Source organism: Grammomys surdaster, unplaced genomic scaffold (assembly GCF_004785775.1).
Source record: "Grammomys surdaster isolate TR1022 unplaced genomic scaffold, NIH_TR_1.0 342, whole genome shotgun sequence".
NCBI classification, from domain to species: domain Eukaryota; kingdom Metazoa; phylum Chordata; class Mammalia; order Rodentia; family Muridae; genus Grammomys; species Grammomys surdaster.
In genome coordinates, this window is record NW_021604761.1 from 1677528 (window position 1) to 1690952 (window position 13425).

A 13425-nucleotide genomic window follows, 5' to 3' on the forward strand; every position below is an offset into this window, starting at 1 on the left:
TCTGGGGCCCTAAGAAAACTGAGATATTTGTCAAGTCCTGGGAGAGCTAGCTGTGTCATTTGCTGTCTAGTCTCTGTGTCATGGGAAAGTGCAGGGCTAAACTGGCTGGAGCAGGCTGTGAGGCTGGATCGCCTGGACTGCTTGTCTTGTCTTCACTGGTGTCTGGTCCTTCTGGTCTGAAAACACACAAACTTTTAAAGGTGATACACTTACCTGCACTAACACAATATGGAGTGTCCAGTGTATGCAAATCAGTTAAGGATGAATCTCTGCTCTGTTTGAGCAGGTGAAAGGCATCCAACTTTATAGGTCCGTTTGGACTGTACAGCCAAACTAGAATCTAAATCTCCATCCATGCCATATAGGATGGCATGGAATAATAAGCCATGAGGACCCAGTAGCCAACAAGATTTGTGGCTATGCAGAGACATTCATGTCTCAGCCTGTCACAGAGCTGTTCCCATGTAGAGGGATCAGCATTCATGCCACCTGTTGTTCCATTCTCCAAGTCACAGTCAAGATTTTCAGGAGGTCTTCCATGGTCAAATCTATTCTTAATTAAATTTTGAGGGAATCCACAGCTTCCCACTTCCCTTTGAAACAAAAGCCCATCCTCTTCCCAATGCAACATATTTCCTGACTTCCATTCTGAGGTTCTCACATATGTAGGCTGATCTAATGCAGCAGTCTTTTCCAAAATCCAGTGTTTTTCAGCTGCTGTGCTACTTGTACCATTGACATGTCAAATATTTAATGTCAATTAAGCATTATTTAATCTATTTCTGGGAGATCTCATGTCTCACTTCTGTTTTATGAACATATCTTTGAAGGTATGGCTAGATTTTTCCACAATTGCTTGACCTGTAGGATTGTGAGATATACCTGTAACATGTTTCATGCCACAGTGTCTAAGATATTGTTGTATTCTAATGAACGTATATACTGGAGTATCATCAGTCTCAATCTGCAAGGCCATCTCTAAGATTGTCATCACCTTTAATAAATGTGAAATTTAGGATCAGCCTTTTTAGAACTCCAGGCCAAAGCATATTGAAATCCTGAGTATGAATCAACTGTATGATGTTGTAGCCTATCTGCATATTTTCAGTCTCCACATTCTACCAAATCAAACACATAACTTATTGTATGACATTACTCTAAGGTGGCATCATCAAACAGAATCTGTGTTCTTAACTTGGCATATTGACGTACATCAAGCAATGACCCTTAACAATATAAATACAATATCTAGTATTGATTGTGTTGGTTCACAGTTGAACCCTCTTATCTAGCATCTCCATGGGCTGCCATTCTGCAGTCTTGTCACGAGGTGGCGATATAGGCTTTAGATTGGATTCCCCTGATGCGCTTTTATTTTGAGTCAAAGGATTTTCTAATCTCTTTTCTATTGCCTCCACTCCAGCATTTAATTTTTCAGTTTTCTCTTTCTCTAAATCTGTCTTATTCTGATCGTTCTTAAAGAGGAGATATAAAATTTCAATTATTACCAAAGATATAATTATTTATATGCTGATAATCAAAACAAAATTATACCAGATCCAAATACCCTCTGTCATAGCATTTTTTTTGTTATGAACCGATCTTGTCCTTTATTTTTTTATTTATCTTTTTATAATTTATTTTTTCTCAAATCGTAATTCATTCACACAGGGGTTATAAACACAGAAAGGCAGGATGTGGGGAAGGGTATGACACTGCTCTATGCTCGGGCCCAGACCGGAAGTCCCCCCATAACATTTTTTTAACACAGATATTTTCCTTTCTTTTTTTTTTTTTTAAATCTCTCTAACTCCTTCCTTCAGAGACTTCACTTTATCATATTCAAACAAAATTTTTTCTATTATTGTCTATACCCAGTTTCTTTTCTCTTTTACTATTTTCAAAGGTAAACTGCAGCTTAGCAGTGACTGGAGAAACCCCAATGTCTGTTCAGTGGGACCTAGTCCACCCACTGTGCTGCCAGCTCACGGCTTCGATCTTCCACCCAACTCTGGCTGCAGCTACTGTCTGCCTGCTCAGGCAGCAGCACTGCTCCTTAGGCCTTTCCAGGGCTCACGTGCCCCCCTGGACAGGGCATCTGCTTGCTGTCCCATGAGAGCCTCAAGCATCACACTTGAGGGCATCCAGGAGCAGTGCCTACCTACCTTAGCTCTAAGAAGTTGCTGGGTTCATGTGGTGGCAGACGTTTGACCTGGTGTGTGACCCTGTGGGCTGCAGCCTGGGAGGTTGCTCACCTGCAGGCCATTCACTGAGGCTCTGTCTTAACTGGAGCAGCCTCCTTCTGAGTTCAGAGTGGCAAGCGACTGCTAGGGAAACTTTCCCCCTGGTTTCCACCCAGGACTTTTCTCAGGCTCTAAGCTTGGATATATATGCCCTCACGTTGGACACAAATTATCACCGGACTGTGTTAACCCACCAGCAGCCCAAGTAATGACATGGACACTTTTTACTAATATGAAAGATTGGCCTTAACGTAGGCTACTTCCCAGTTAGCTCATATAACTTAAATTAACCTGATTATACTGGTCTACATCCTGCCACATGGATTACCTCTCCTTAGTACCAGCACCTGTTTCTTCTTCCATGTCTGGGTATAGAATCGCAGCTCCTGATTCTTTCCTGAGTTCCTATCACTCTTGGAGACGTTGGTTACATTTGCAATGCTCCCTGGAACCTAGAGTGTAGGGTACGTGGACCGTATCACCAGAAGAACTGGCATGAACTGTGGAGGTGGAGCATATTCAAACCCAGAAAGTCTCAGAACTTGAGATTTAAAATCTTATTCTGACACCAGCAGGAGTAGAACAAGCTCCTTCCTCATTTCTGTGCCTGCCTAGGAGTATGGCAACCCCAAACCAGACGGTCACAGGTAGTCAGTCATGTAGCCCAGAATGGGAAGGCCTCCCCATGCTAATGAGGTATCTCTGTACCTTCGCTTTCAGCCAAAGATATTTTCCCTCACTGGATATTCTCACCTCCTTCCCCAAGACTATATAACCCTTGGTTCACCCCCAATAAAGTGTATGCATTCAAACCAACCCTGCATAAAGCTGTCTGGAAAGCTGAGATCATCTCAGAGAGCTGTTTCATTGAAGATCATCAGACACTAAGATCCTCAGAGAAGGTCTTTGTCCCCACCCCCGCATTCCCAATCAGACCAGGATCCTGCCAGTTCTGGAGTCTGCTTCATCTTCCAGCCCTGTGTGCAATTTGTGTGGACACCCTGAGAAAGAGAAAGCAGAAAACTCAAAACCACAGCATTCGTTACTACAAGTGAGTGTCAAATGTCTCTTTGTCCTTTTCACGCTTGCTCAGAATTGGGATGACTGGATCATGTGACAACTCCATACTTTTGTGTTCCTCTTCCCCCTGGTTGCTCAAGTCAAGTTCCATGGATTTCAAGGCCAGGCTGTAGCATGACAATGACACTGGCCAGCCCTCCTGGGTGACTAATAACTGTGGTCGAGACCCTGACCTTTGCTGCCAAGCTGCCTGTTGTGATGGCTCCCTAGCCCTTCCTTAACCACCTGCCTTTTTATTCCATCTGTGTGGGAATCCACTGAGGTTGGGGCTCCCTCCTCACTCTGACTGAAGCTCACTAACAAATCCCCCAGTACTTAGAGTTATCCAGGTGAATGCCAGCCTCTGAGTCCATTTCTAGCCCTACTACAACCAGACAGCTCTTGTGTCCACTCAGCAACCGTGTCCAATGTTCCTGACCATTGTGTGTGCATCACGGAGAGGGCGGAGTTATCTGCATTGCAACCCGGGAACTCTACAGTCATGGGCCCAACACTGTTGTCATATACTTAGTTCTAAATTTCCCTGCAGTTTCCACTTTATTCAGAGTCTGATATATTATATGAGCAAAGACAAGCAGGTTCTTCCTGAGCACAAGTCTGGTATCCAGACAGCAGTATCAGGCTCTCCCTGCCACGCCCAGGCAGTCTCCTAGGTAGTGCTGGTGTTCATCCTCTGCCTCCCAAAGCCATTGCAGGGTTGTTTCCCACTTCATTGAGATCATATTCTCATTGGCTGCTATCACCTCTGGACCAAAGGTGCTATCAGAATCGCCACCTCTGAGGTGGCAGGCATCCTGGGTGACATTTTTTGGCATGTCACTGAGGGATGGGCTCTGCTTATGAACTGGGAGGTCGAGATCTTTATTTGTCTCTTTCAAATCAATCTGCAGCAGGGTCCTGCAGCTCCACCCTGACTCTATTCAGGAGTGTATTAACATTCTAGTTCATTCTATGCCCTGATAAGGGGGACTTCATTGAGGCCAGCCCATGGACAGCACAGCTTTCATGGACATTGTCATGGTGCTGCATCTCTCTTTGATGTCCTCTTATGACGGAGATAAAGCTACGCTGTTCATCCTCTCGGCAGCTCTTGAAGAGAGGGATGATCAGGGTCAGACCTCAGGTCAGGATACAGTCTAGACTTGCAGCCAAGATGGGCTCTGGTTGTCCCTCTCTCCCTCTCTGCCGTAAGCTCAAGACCTCTCAGATGAGATCACCAAGCTTCCCAGGACTCTGATCAAGGACTGCCTGAGACCTGGACAGCATGCTCCCAGGGGAAGGTGGCTGTTGGGGGTCCCCACTCCTTTGGAAATGGAGGATGAGAAGGCTGTAGAGGAAGGCAGGCAGGACCCAGGGCCCATGGGTCCATGAACAGGTCCATGTATCCTGTGCACCCTGAGGTTGGCTCTGGGTACTTTTTGCCACCAAGGTCAGATGAGACAAGTGTTGAGTGACATAGGAGATACTAGGTGCCCAGGAGCTGTGCCACACACTGTGTCTCTCAGCATGTGTCTATGAGAAGGCTGGGGGACCTGAGTCATTTGAGGAAGCCTTGAAGCAGGCTGAGCAGGTAGGTGGCAGGCCTGCCTCCTCTGGACTCTGACCAGCCTGTGAGGGGTGGTGAAGGAGGACAGGCTGTCTTGTGTGTTTGGGTGAGTAATGTGACAGTGTGAGGCAGGGAGGGGACAGTTGATAACCACATACTCAGCACTATGAGCCAAGTAACCAAAAGGTCAAAGGCCAGACCACAGGTGGGGGTAGGGATAATGATTTCTGTATCTGCAAAAACAGAAAGTACTGGAAACTTCAAATATTTTCTATTAAAATCCATACTTTTCCCTCGATGGGGTTGTGTCCTCAGAAGCTAGTGGCTCAATGTCCAATGAATGACTCCAAAGCCTAGGCTGCAGCAGGCCGAGTATATTGGAGCTGTCTCCGTTGATCTTGTCACCACACGGAAACGGGTGACATTCTCTATGAAGGAAGAGCCTCAGCATAGTGGGGCAGCCCTGCTTGTGGTGGCAGTGGGGTAGGGGGAAGGAAAAGAGGAGGGGAAAGGATTTGGGGGAGGGGATCAGAAAGAGGGAGGGGCTGCGGTAGACAGAAGGCCATCTGTCCAGGGCAAACTTGCTCCTGGGAGGTAAAGCTTCTCAGGTTCACTCTGTCCTGAGCCCTAGGAAGATGCACCACAGCCACTGAGAAGCCAGTCTTGCTGAGAGCCTCCACCCTGCTCCACTTGGAGAGCGTGGGCAGAGCTAGGGAAAGGAGGCTCTCAGCCTGGGCTTCCAGCTGGCCATCAGAAGGAAGGGCTGGGGCTTCCTACACTTCCTCCTGGCACACATGCAGCACACACCCTAAGAGACTCTAAATAGCAGATTAGTAGGAGGCTTAAGGGAAGTGGGAGGGAGACCTGGCCTTTCCTATCTCTTTCATTTCTTTTGTGGTACTAGATATCAGTCCCAGGACCTAGGCACTGATCACTGGGCTATGCCAGCAGCTCAGAGTGACACAGAAACAGGAAACTCAGAGAGCAGGTGTTTTGCCAAAGTACAGGGTCCTCCAAAATTCTACTCTTTCTGCCTGACAACTTTTGGGTTCCTGTAGCCTATAAAACAGGACACAAGAGGTAGGGACAACAGGCTCTCTTGTCATTCTGGTGCCTTTGGCAAGACCCTGTCATCAACATTCCGTGTATCTGGTTCCTCACAACTGGGTTGCTCAATCATTGTGTTACTGACTCCAAGTCTGGAAAGTAATGTCTGGAAGAAACAAGGTCAAGAAGGAAGGGCAGCCTGGCAGAAGCATGGCTTCTACACAGGGCAGGCAGCCACCTGTGCCAATCACAGGGACTGTCCTCATAATGTGAATGAAGACCAGCATTAAATAATTGACCTAGGACCGGGCAGGACAGCTATGGGTAAGGGACCAAAAGAAAGCTGTGTGTGTCCTGACAGGGGTGCCTTGTCACTGACTGGTCTCACTCCTTCCTCCCCACATGACAGGATCTATAGGTTTCTGTGTAGTCAGTGTTCTCCTGTCCTGGTAAAGGGACACTGGTGTCATCAAGTGAACCTGTGGGGGGTTCTTCTCTGTGATGAAAAAGGCTCACCATGGGGATCCTAGGGCAGTAGAAAGAACCTGTCATAGGATCATGGCTTTGGATAGGAAACCTGAAGGAGAGTCTAGGTATTTGCTGCAGAAAGCTGAAAGCAGTTGTGTCCATTGCATATGTGAAAATCTACAGACAAAGAATAGAAGGCAAAGCTGTACTTGGCAAAGAAATAACGTTCTTTCTCACCAATGAAAGGTGCCTCAAAACACACTCACCATAAAATAGAACCAGCTACCTGTGAAAACATGTTTTACCAAAAGAGATATTTATGTGGTGCACAGTAGGAGGGTGGGAAGGTTCAGAGCATGTCCGTGGCACCAGCTTCTCTGTCTGTCACGACCTTCTTGCTGCACTATAATGAGGTGTCATCTTGACCCTGGACAGAGCAAGCTTGAGACTCATGGTTTCTTTTCTTCACAGAGGCATGGGCCCTAGCATGGCAGACAGGCCCGTGCCCCATACTCCTTCAGATGAGGTTACTGATCATCATGGCTATACGCAGTTCCCACCCCAGGGGCCAGAACCTTGTTCTCATCTCTCTTGAGCAGATTCAGTCCCTTCTCATGACCATGTCTCCAGGTGATCATGTTTTCCTTGGATCTAACAGGATAGCAGGGCTGACTAGGGTGATAGAAGACTGAGGAGAGGCCCAGAACTGAATCCTTAAGCAGCAGCTCCAGGGCCCAAGGTCAGTCACTCTTGAAAACAAACAAACAAACAAAACAAATAAAACATAGAAAAAGAACTAGAAAAAAAAATCCCTTTTATTGATTCTTTGTGAATTTGACATCATGTATCCCAATCCCACTCATCTTCCTATCCCTTTGGATCCTTGCTCTGCCCGTGCAATCTCTCCCTAAAAGGGAATAAAATAAGATACAAACATACACACACATATATGTATATATGTATACACACACACACATATTGTCATGGAAGCTGTACAGTGTCAGTGTGTCACACAGAATACCCTTTTGTCCACATATCTTTCTTTGCGAATGTTCCTTGCAATGAGTCATTAGTCTGCTTGGAGGCCCTTTGGCTATTGGTACACTATCAATACTGGATCCTTACAAGGACTTCTCTGGGAAGCTTCTGACTCCACCACACCCCCACCATCAGGTCGAGTTGACCTGTGCTGGAAAGCTGGACTGTCCAGGAAAGGAGCACAGCCAGCTCTTCTGATTGCTGCAGCTGATGAGGGGCAGGGACAGCTCTCCAGCTCTCATGACCTAAGGGGAGAGCAAGGGTCAAGGAAGGGAAGAGGGCATGTCCCCTTGACCAAGCCAATCTAAGTGAGAAGGAGGGAATCAAAGAAATAAAAAACAAACAAAAAGTTCCTGCTCTCATGACCTCGGAGCCCTGTCTCTCACCTGTCACAGGTAGTGAGAGGTGATTGAGGCAGGGGCAAGTCACCCTTTGACCTAACTTGCTGTGGTATCCAGAGAGAACAATGAGAAACTAGCCTTCATTACAGCTGTACCCACTCCATCCCAAAGTTTGTTTTTCTCTTTCTTTTAGCCTGGACACACAGAGAACTGTGAGGAAGACCTTTGAGAGATCCCACTTCAGGAACCAAGGACCCTGCAGCCCTCATGGCCTCCAGAGGTACCAACTCCTCTTCTATCTCTAGACCACCGAAGTGTGGTCTAGAACTCTGGGCCTCCACACTGAGAGCCCGTTGAATTGAGGACAGAAAGGGAATCCCTGAAACAGACTAAGGGTACTTTCCTGCACCTGGGTATAAGTTGTTCTCCTTGACTCTGTCTTGGGGTCATGCTCAGAGATCCTGTCCTCCTGTCCTTGCCTCTCAAGAGGAGTTGAGACAGCCTGGGAAAGTGGACGGCAGCAGGCCATGTGGCTTAGTGAAAACTTCCAGTGTCTGAGGAGACTCCAGACTCCCTGCAACACAGGAAAACTCCTGTCTGAGTCTCCTTTAAACCAGGTTCCACGTGTTTGGCAGCTCCTGTCAATGAGTCCTTCCCCTCCTACAAAAACTCACCAGAGCTGCATACTAGCAAGAGTTTCTATTGTTGTGACTAAACATTGAGAACAAAAGCAACTTTGGATGAAGGGGTTTATTTCATTTCCATTTCCACATGACAGTTTATCATCAAACACAGTCATGGCCGGAAGTCAAAGAAATAAGAAGCCTGGGGGCAGGAGCTGATTCAAGGCCATAGAGAGTACTCATTGGCTTCCTCTTCTTAGTGGTAGATCTACATGAGAGTGGTTTCTTAGAACAAAGAGGCAAAGTCAACACTAGGCTGTCTTGAAATCTCCTCTGCCAACAAAAGTAGTTCAAAACTCTTCAGTTTAGCCTCAGGAATTTTTAGAATACAGGCAGAAAGGAGACACATTTTTTTTTTTTGCCAAAATAACACAAATTTTTAAACTTTTAAACTTTCTGAGCTAGGTCTCCATGGACCAACACATTGCTCTCAGGACTACTCCCTTCCAAGATCCTACTAGGATATCCCATTAACCCCTATACAGTGTCCAACCACTTTCCAGTTCCTGAGTTCCTAAGTCTTCCACAGTTCTTCAGAACCAGCATGGTCAGGTGTGTCACAGCAACAGCCTTCTCCCTGGTGCCAACTGCTGTCTTGGTTACTTTTCTATTGCTTTGCTAAGATACCATGGCTAAGACAACATGAACAAGAAAGCATTTAATGGGGAAGGAGAGAGAGAGAGAGAGAGAGAGAGAGAGAGAGAGAGAGAGAGAGAGAGAGCAAGACAGAGAAAGAAATCTGGGAATGGCCTGGCAGATTGAAACCTCAAAGGCCATTCCCAGTAATACACCTCCTCCAACAAGGCCACTGTTTGTCAGCAGGTCAGCCACTGGGAACCAAGCAATCTGATACATGAACCTACGGGGGCCAATCCCATTCAAACCACCACAGCTAGCCTTAATTTTCCTATATGCAATTAGTTCTGACACATAAATTCTATTTTCTTTGAAAGGCTGCCTTTCATCTAACAAACCAATATCACAACTCTCTGAGGATTTGAAAGTCCCATTCACAGGCTCCAGTGTCACTGTTAACATGCAAGAGCCTTAAGGTAGATGAAAGTCATCCTTTCAAGGTTGTCACTGTCTAAGGCAGAAAGATTCACCTTCGGATTGCTCAGAGCAGAGGACATTTCATTTCATTGCAAAGCACCATGACACCTCCCTGGCATATGTCCCTTTGAAGTTGCAATCCTGTGGTCTCACAGGCTGAGGTCTTGAACAAAGTCCTCTGTTTCTCTCTGTTGTGAAAGCCAAAGCCTGTCATGAGGGAGTGGCAGGTTGGCTGTGGTTCGGGCACTCTTCCTGCTTGGTAGCAGCAGCTTGCTAATTCAAAGTCTGCACACAGCCTTTCCTGTGTGCATAGGGAGCGCAGGAAGGGACCAAATGGAGGAAGGGACACACAGACACAGAGGTTCATGATGATAGATAAGTAGATAGATAGCAGTTCTCCATCTGGGAGTTGTAACTCCTTTGGGGGTCAAAGGATGCTTTCATAGGGATCACCCTAAAACCATCAGAATTGTCAGATACATTACCATTCATAACAGTAGCAAAATACAGTTATGAAGTGGCAGCAAAAATAATTTGAGAAATGGGGGTCAGCACAACACAAGTAACTGTATTAAAGGGTCACAGCATTAGGAAGGTTGAGAATGACTAAGACAGACAGACAGACAGACAGACAGACAGACAGACAGACAGACAGACAGATAGATAGATAGATAGATAGATAGATAGATAGATAGATAATAGGTAGATAGATAATAGGTAGATAGATAATGGGTAGATAGATGATAGAGAGATAGATTCATAGATATATAGACAGGTGATAGATAAGTAGATAAATGATACATAGACAGACAGACAGACAGACAGACAGACAGACAGATAGATAGATAGATGACATTATACACATGAGGTCTACTCCATTTCTTATCAGTACAACACTCTCATGAATTAGGGATGTATTTTTGTGACATCACCTGATCCTTATTACTTCGCTTTCTTAAAAGTCTGTCTGTGCCTGTGCCAGGCGGTGGTGGCACACGCCTTTAATCCCAGCACTTGGGAGGCAGAGGTAGGTGGATCTCTGAGTTCGAGAGTTTGAGGCTAGCCTGGTCTACAGAGTGAGTTCCAGGACAGCCAGGGCTACACAGAGAAACCCAGTCTAGAAAAAAAAAAAGTCTGTCTGTAAAACCAGTCACTGCCTTAAGGTCTTTTATATATGACTTTAAGGCACAACTCATTCCTCAACTCTGCTGACTCCATCAGGTACCCAACAGCAGATGCTGACTACCTTGGCTGTTAAACATCATGTGCCCTTTGCCATTCAAGCTCATCCATACTGTCCAATGACCTCATTCCTTTTCTTCCCAAGTCTTGAGGAGACAATTCATTGAGGAAACCACTGAGTACCTGAAGAACACTGTCAGCAGAAAAGACCTGCAGCTCCTGTTGGCCAAAGATGAAGCCTGGAAAGTGTTGGTGGCAGAGGCTGTACTGTCCACTTAATCTCTAGGGGACCCACAACATGACCCCAGTTTTGCTGTAATCCCACAGCCCTGTGCTCATCTACAAAGTTCACACTAGGCAAATATTTTGGTAGTGATGACACAGACCTTGAGTGATGGCACCTTTGTCATGTGCCTGTCATGAAGTGTGTCTTAACATGACTTCACACACTGACGCCTACAGACTAAGGACCAGGCAGCATCTGTGATCATCAAATGTTCCTTGTAGAATAAAAAGCCCTGCACATCTGTAAAATATTTCCCTTTGGCGTTATAATGTAAGTCTGTGGTTTGACAAGACAGGTCACAGGAGAACCCATCTTACAGTGAGACAGGCTGTCTTCCTGAAGCTCTGACCTCTTCTGTTAAAGAGACGAGGAAGCTTCACTGCATAAGGCTCTGAAGCTGCTCCTACAACTCCCCACCTTGGAGGACAAAGACAGACTTCAAAAAGAACTGCAGGTCAAGAAGAGGCTTTTCCTCAGTTGAAAAAGAAGTTGCAGGAAAACATCAGGAAGCTCCGAGCTCTGGCTGACCACCTTGACCAGGTACACAGGGGCTGCACCATCTCCAATGTGGTAACCAACTCCACCAGTGTTGCCTCAGGAGTCCTGAGCATCCTGGGTCTAGCTCTGGTACCTATGACAGCAGGGGGCAGTCTGCTGCTCTCAGCAACTGGGTTGGGGCTGGGGACAGTAGCTACTGTGACAGGAACTGCCACTGAGATTGTGGAGCAAACCAGCAGGTGGTCAGATGAAGCTAAAGCCAAGGACCTTATGTCAGACGCCATGGACACTCTGAACACAGTTCTTGTCATGGGTCAGAATGCACTCAAACTTGATAAAAAAAAAAACCCATAATGTCATTAAACAATTGAAAACCTTGGGAAAGCACATTCGGGCCATTAGGGTAGCCACAGCCAACCCTCAGTAGCAGATGCCAGGCGCCTCATGACTTCTGGAAGAATCCCTGCCTCACGCGCTAGTGAGGTGCAGAATGCCTTTAAAGGCATTTTTCTAGCAATGACCAAAAAAGCTAGAATCAGGGATGCAGCCACTGCAGGTGTCTTCCTCGCAATGGATATGTATTCCCTTGTAAGGGACTTCAGGGATTTATATGATGGAGCCAAATCAGAGTCAGGCAAAGAACTGTGGGCCCTGGCTCAGGAGCTGGAGGAGTAGGTGAGAGGGATTGTCCAGGTCCACAAGACACTCCTGGAGCCTTAGTGACAGCCACCCTAAAGAACACGGAGGTCAGTGGAGATGATCTGGACAGATTTGAGGCAGGGAGTCATTTTGTTAGAGGAAGAATGAGATGCTCAGTTGTCACTGTCCTCCTGACACAGTCTAGAATCATGTGGGAGCATCTCAGTGAGCGATCCTCTAGTCCAACTTGTCCTGTGCACGTGCCTGGGAGAGAGGGTTTAAATGACTCTAATTAATGTGGGTCACTTCCTCCACCATGGGTGGCAGTGTTCTCTGTATATGGATTCTGAGCTGTATAATAAAAAGCAGAATTATTTCTCATTGCTCTTGACTGGATGAATGTTGGGAGCAACCTTGCTTATACATTAAAGGCCTAAGTCAGCCATACATGCCTACTGACACAAAGTCTTGGTCTCTGTGGGAAAGCACTAACCCTAGAACAGATAGCTAAAGATCTTGTAGACAGGTAGCCCTGGTGGGAAAGTACCAGCCTAGATAAAAACAAATCATCATAGATCTTATGGACAGGCAGCTTTGGTGGGAGAGTACTAATTTAGATAAGAATAAATGACCAATAGATCTTATGGACAGGTACATAGTGACCTGTTCTACCCTGCTTCTTCTGTGAACTTTTCACTCAGCCAATATCCTGTTCTGAAAGACATCTGTACTCCCCCGAGAACACCTGCACTCCCCAGAAACAAAGAAGACCCTACGTTATCCCCCTCCCCAAATCTTGCTTCTATGGGTATATAAACCCCTTGTGAAAAAAATTAAAATTACAGCTTGATCAGACTTCCAGACAGGCTGTCATTCTTTGCATACCTCTGTTCCCCCATTCTCACTTTCAGGTGATCCCCCAGTTCTAGTCCACCGCCCTGCTGGATGGGACAGATGAAGTGTGGCTGGCTACTGCAGTTCCTGCCTTGACTTCTCAGTTGGGATTTCCATTGCTGTGAACGGACACCGTGACCGAGGCATCTCTTATAAAGGCTAACATTTCACTGCACCTGGCTTACAGTTTCAGAGGTTTAGTTCATGGTTGGAAGCATGGCAGCTTGCAGCCAGACATGGCACTGGAGGAGCTGAGAGTTCTACATCTTGATCCAAAGGCATCCAAGAAGAGACTGTTACAGTGGGCATAGCTGGAGATTAAGAGATTTCAAAGCCCACCGCTATAGCGACACTTCCTCCACCAAGGCCACACCTATGTCAACAAGGCCATATATCCTAATAGTGCTGGTTCCTATGGCCAAACATT

The 13425-nt window shown here is 46.3% G+C and overlaps 1 pseudogene; it reads left to right on the forward strand.

Moving 5' to 3' along the window:
• The first annotated feature begins 4310 nt into the window (after positions 1-4310).
• On the forward strand, positions 4311-12185 carry LOC114630606 (annotated as a pseudogene).
• Positions 12186-13425: the final 1240 nt, after the last annotated feature.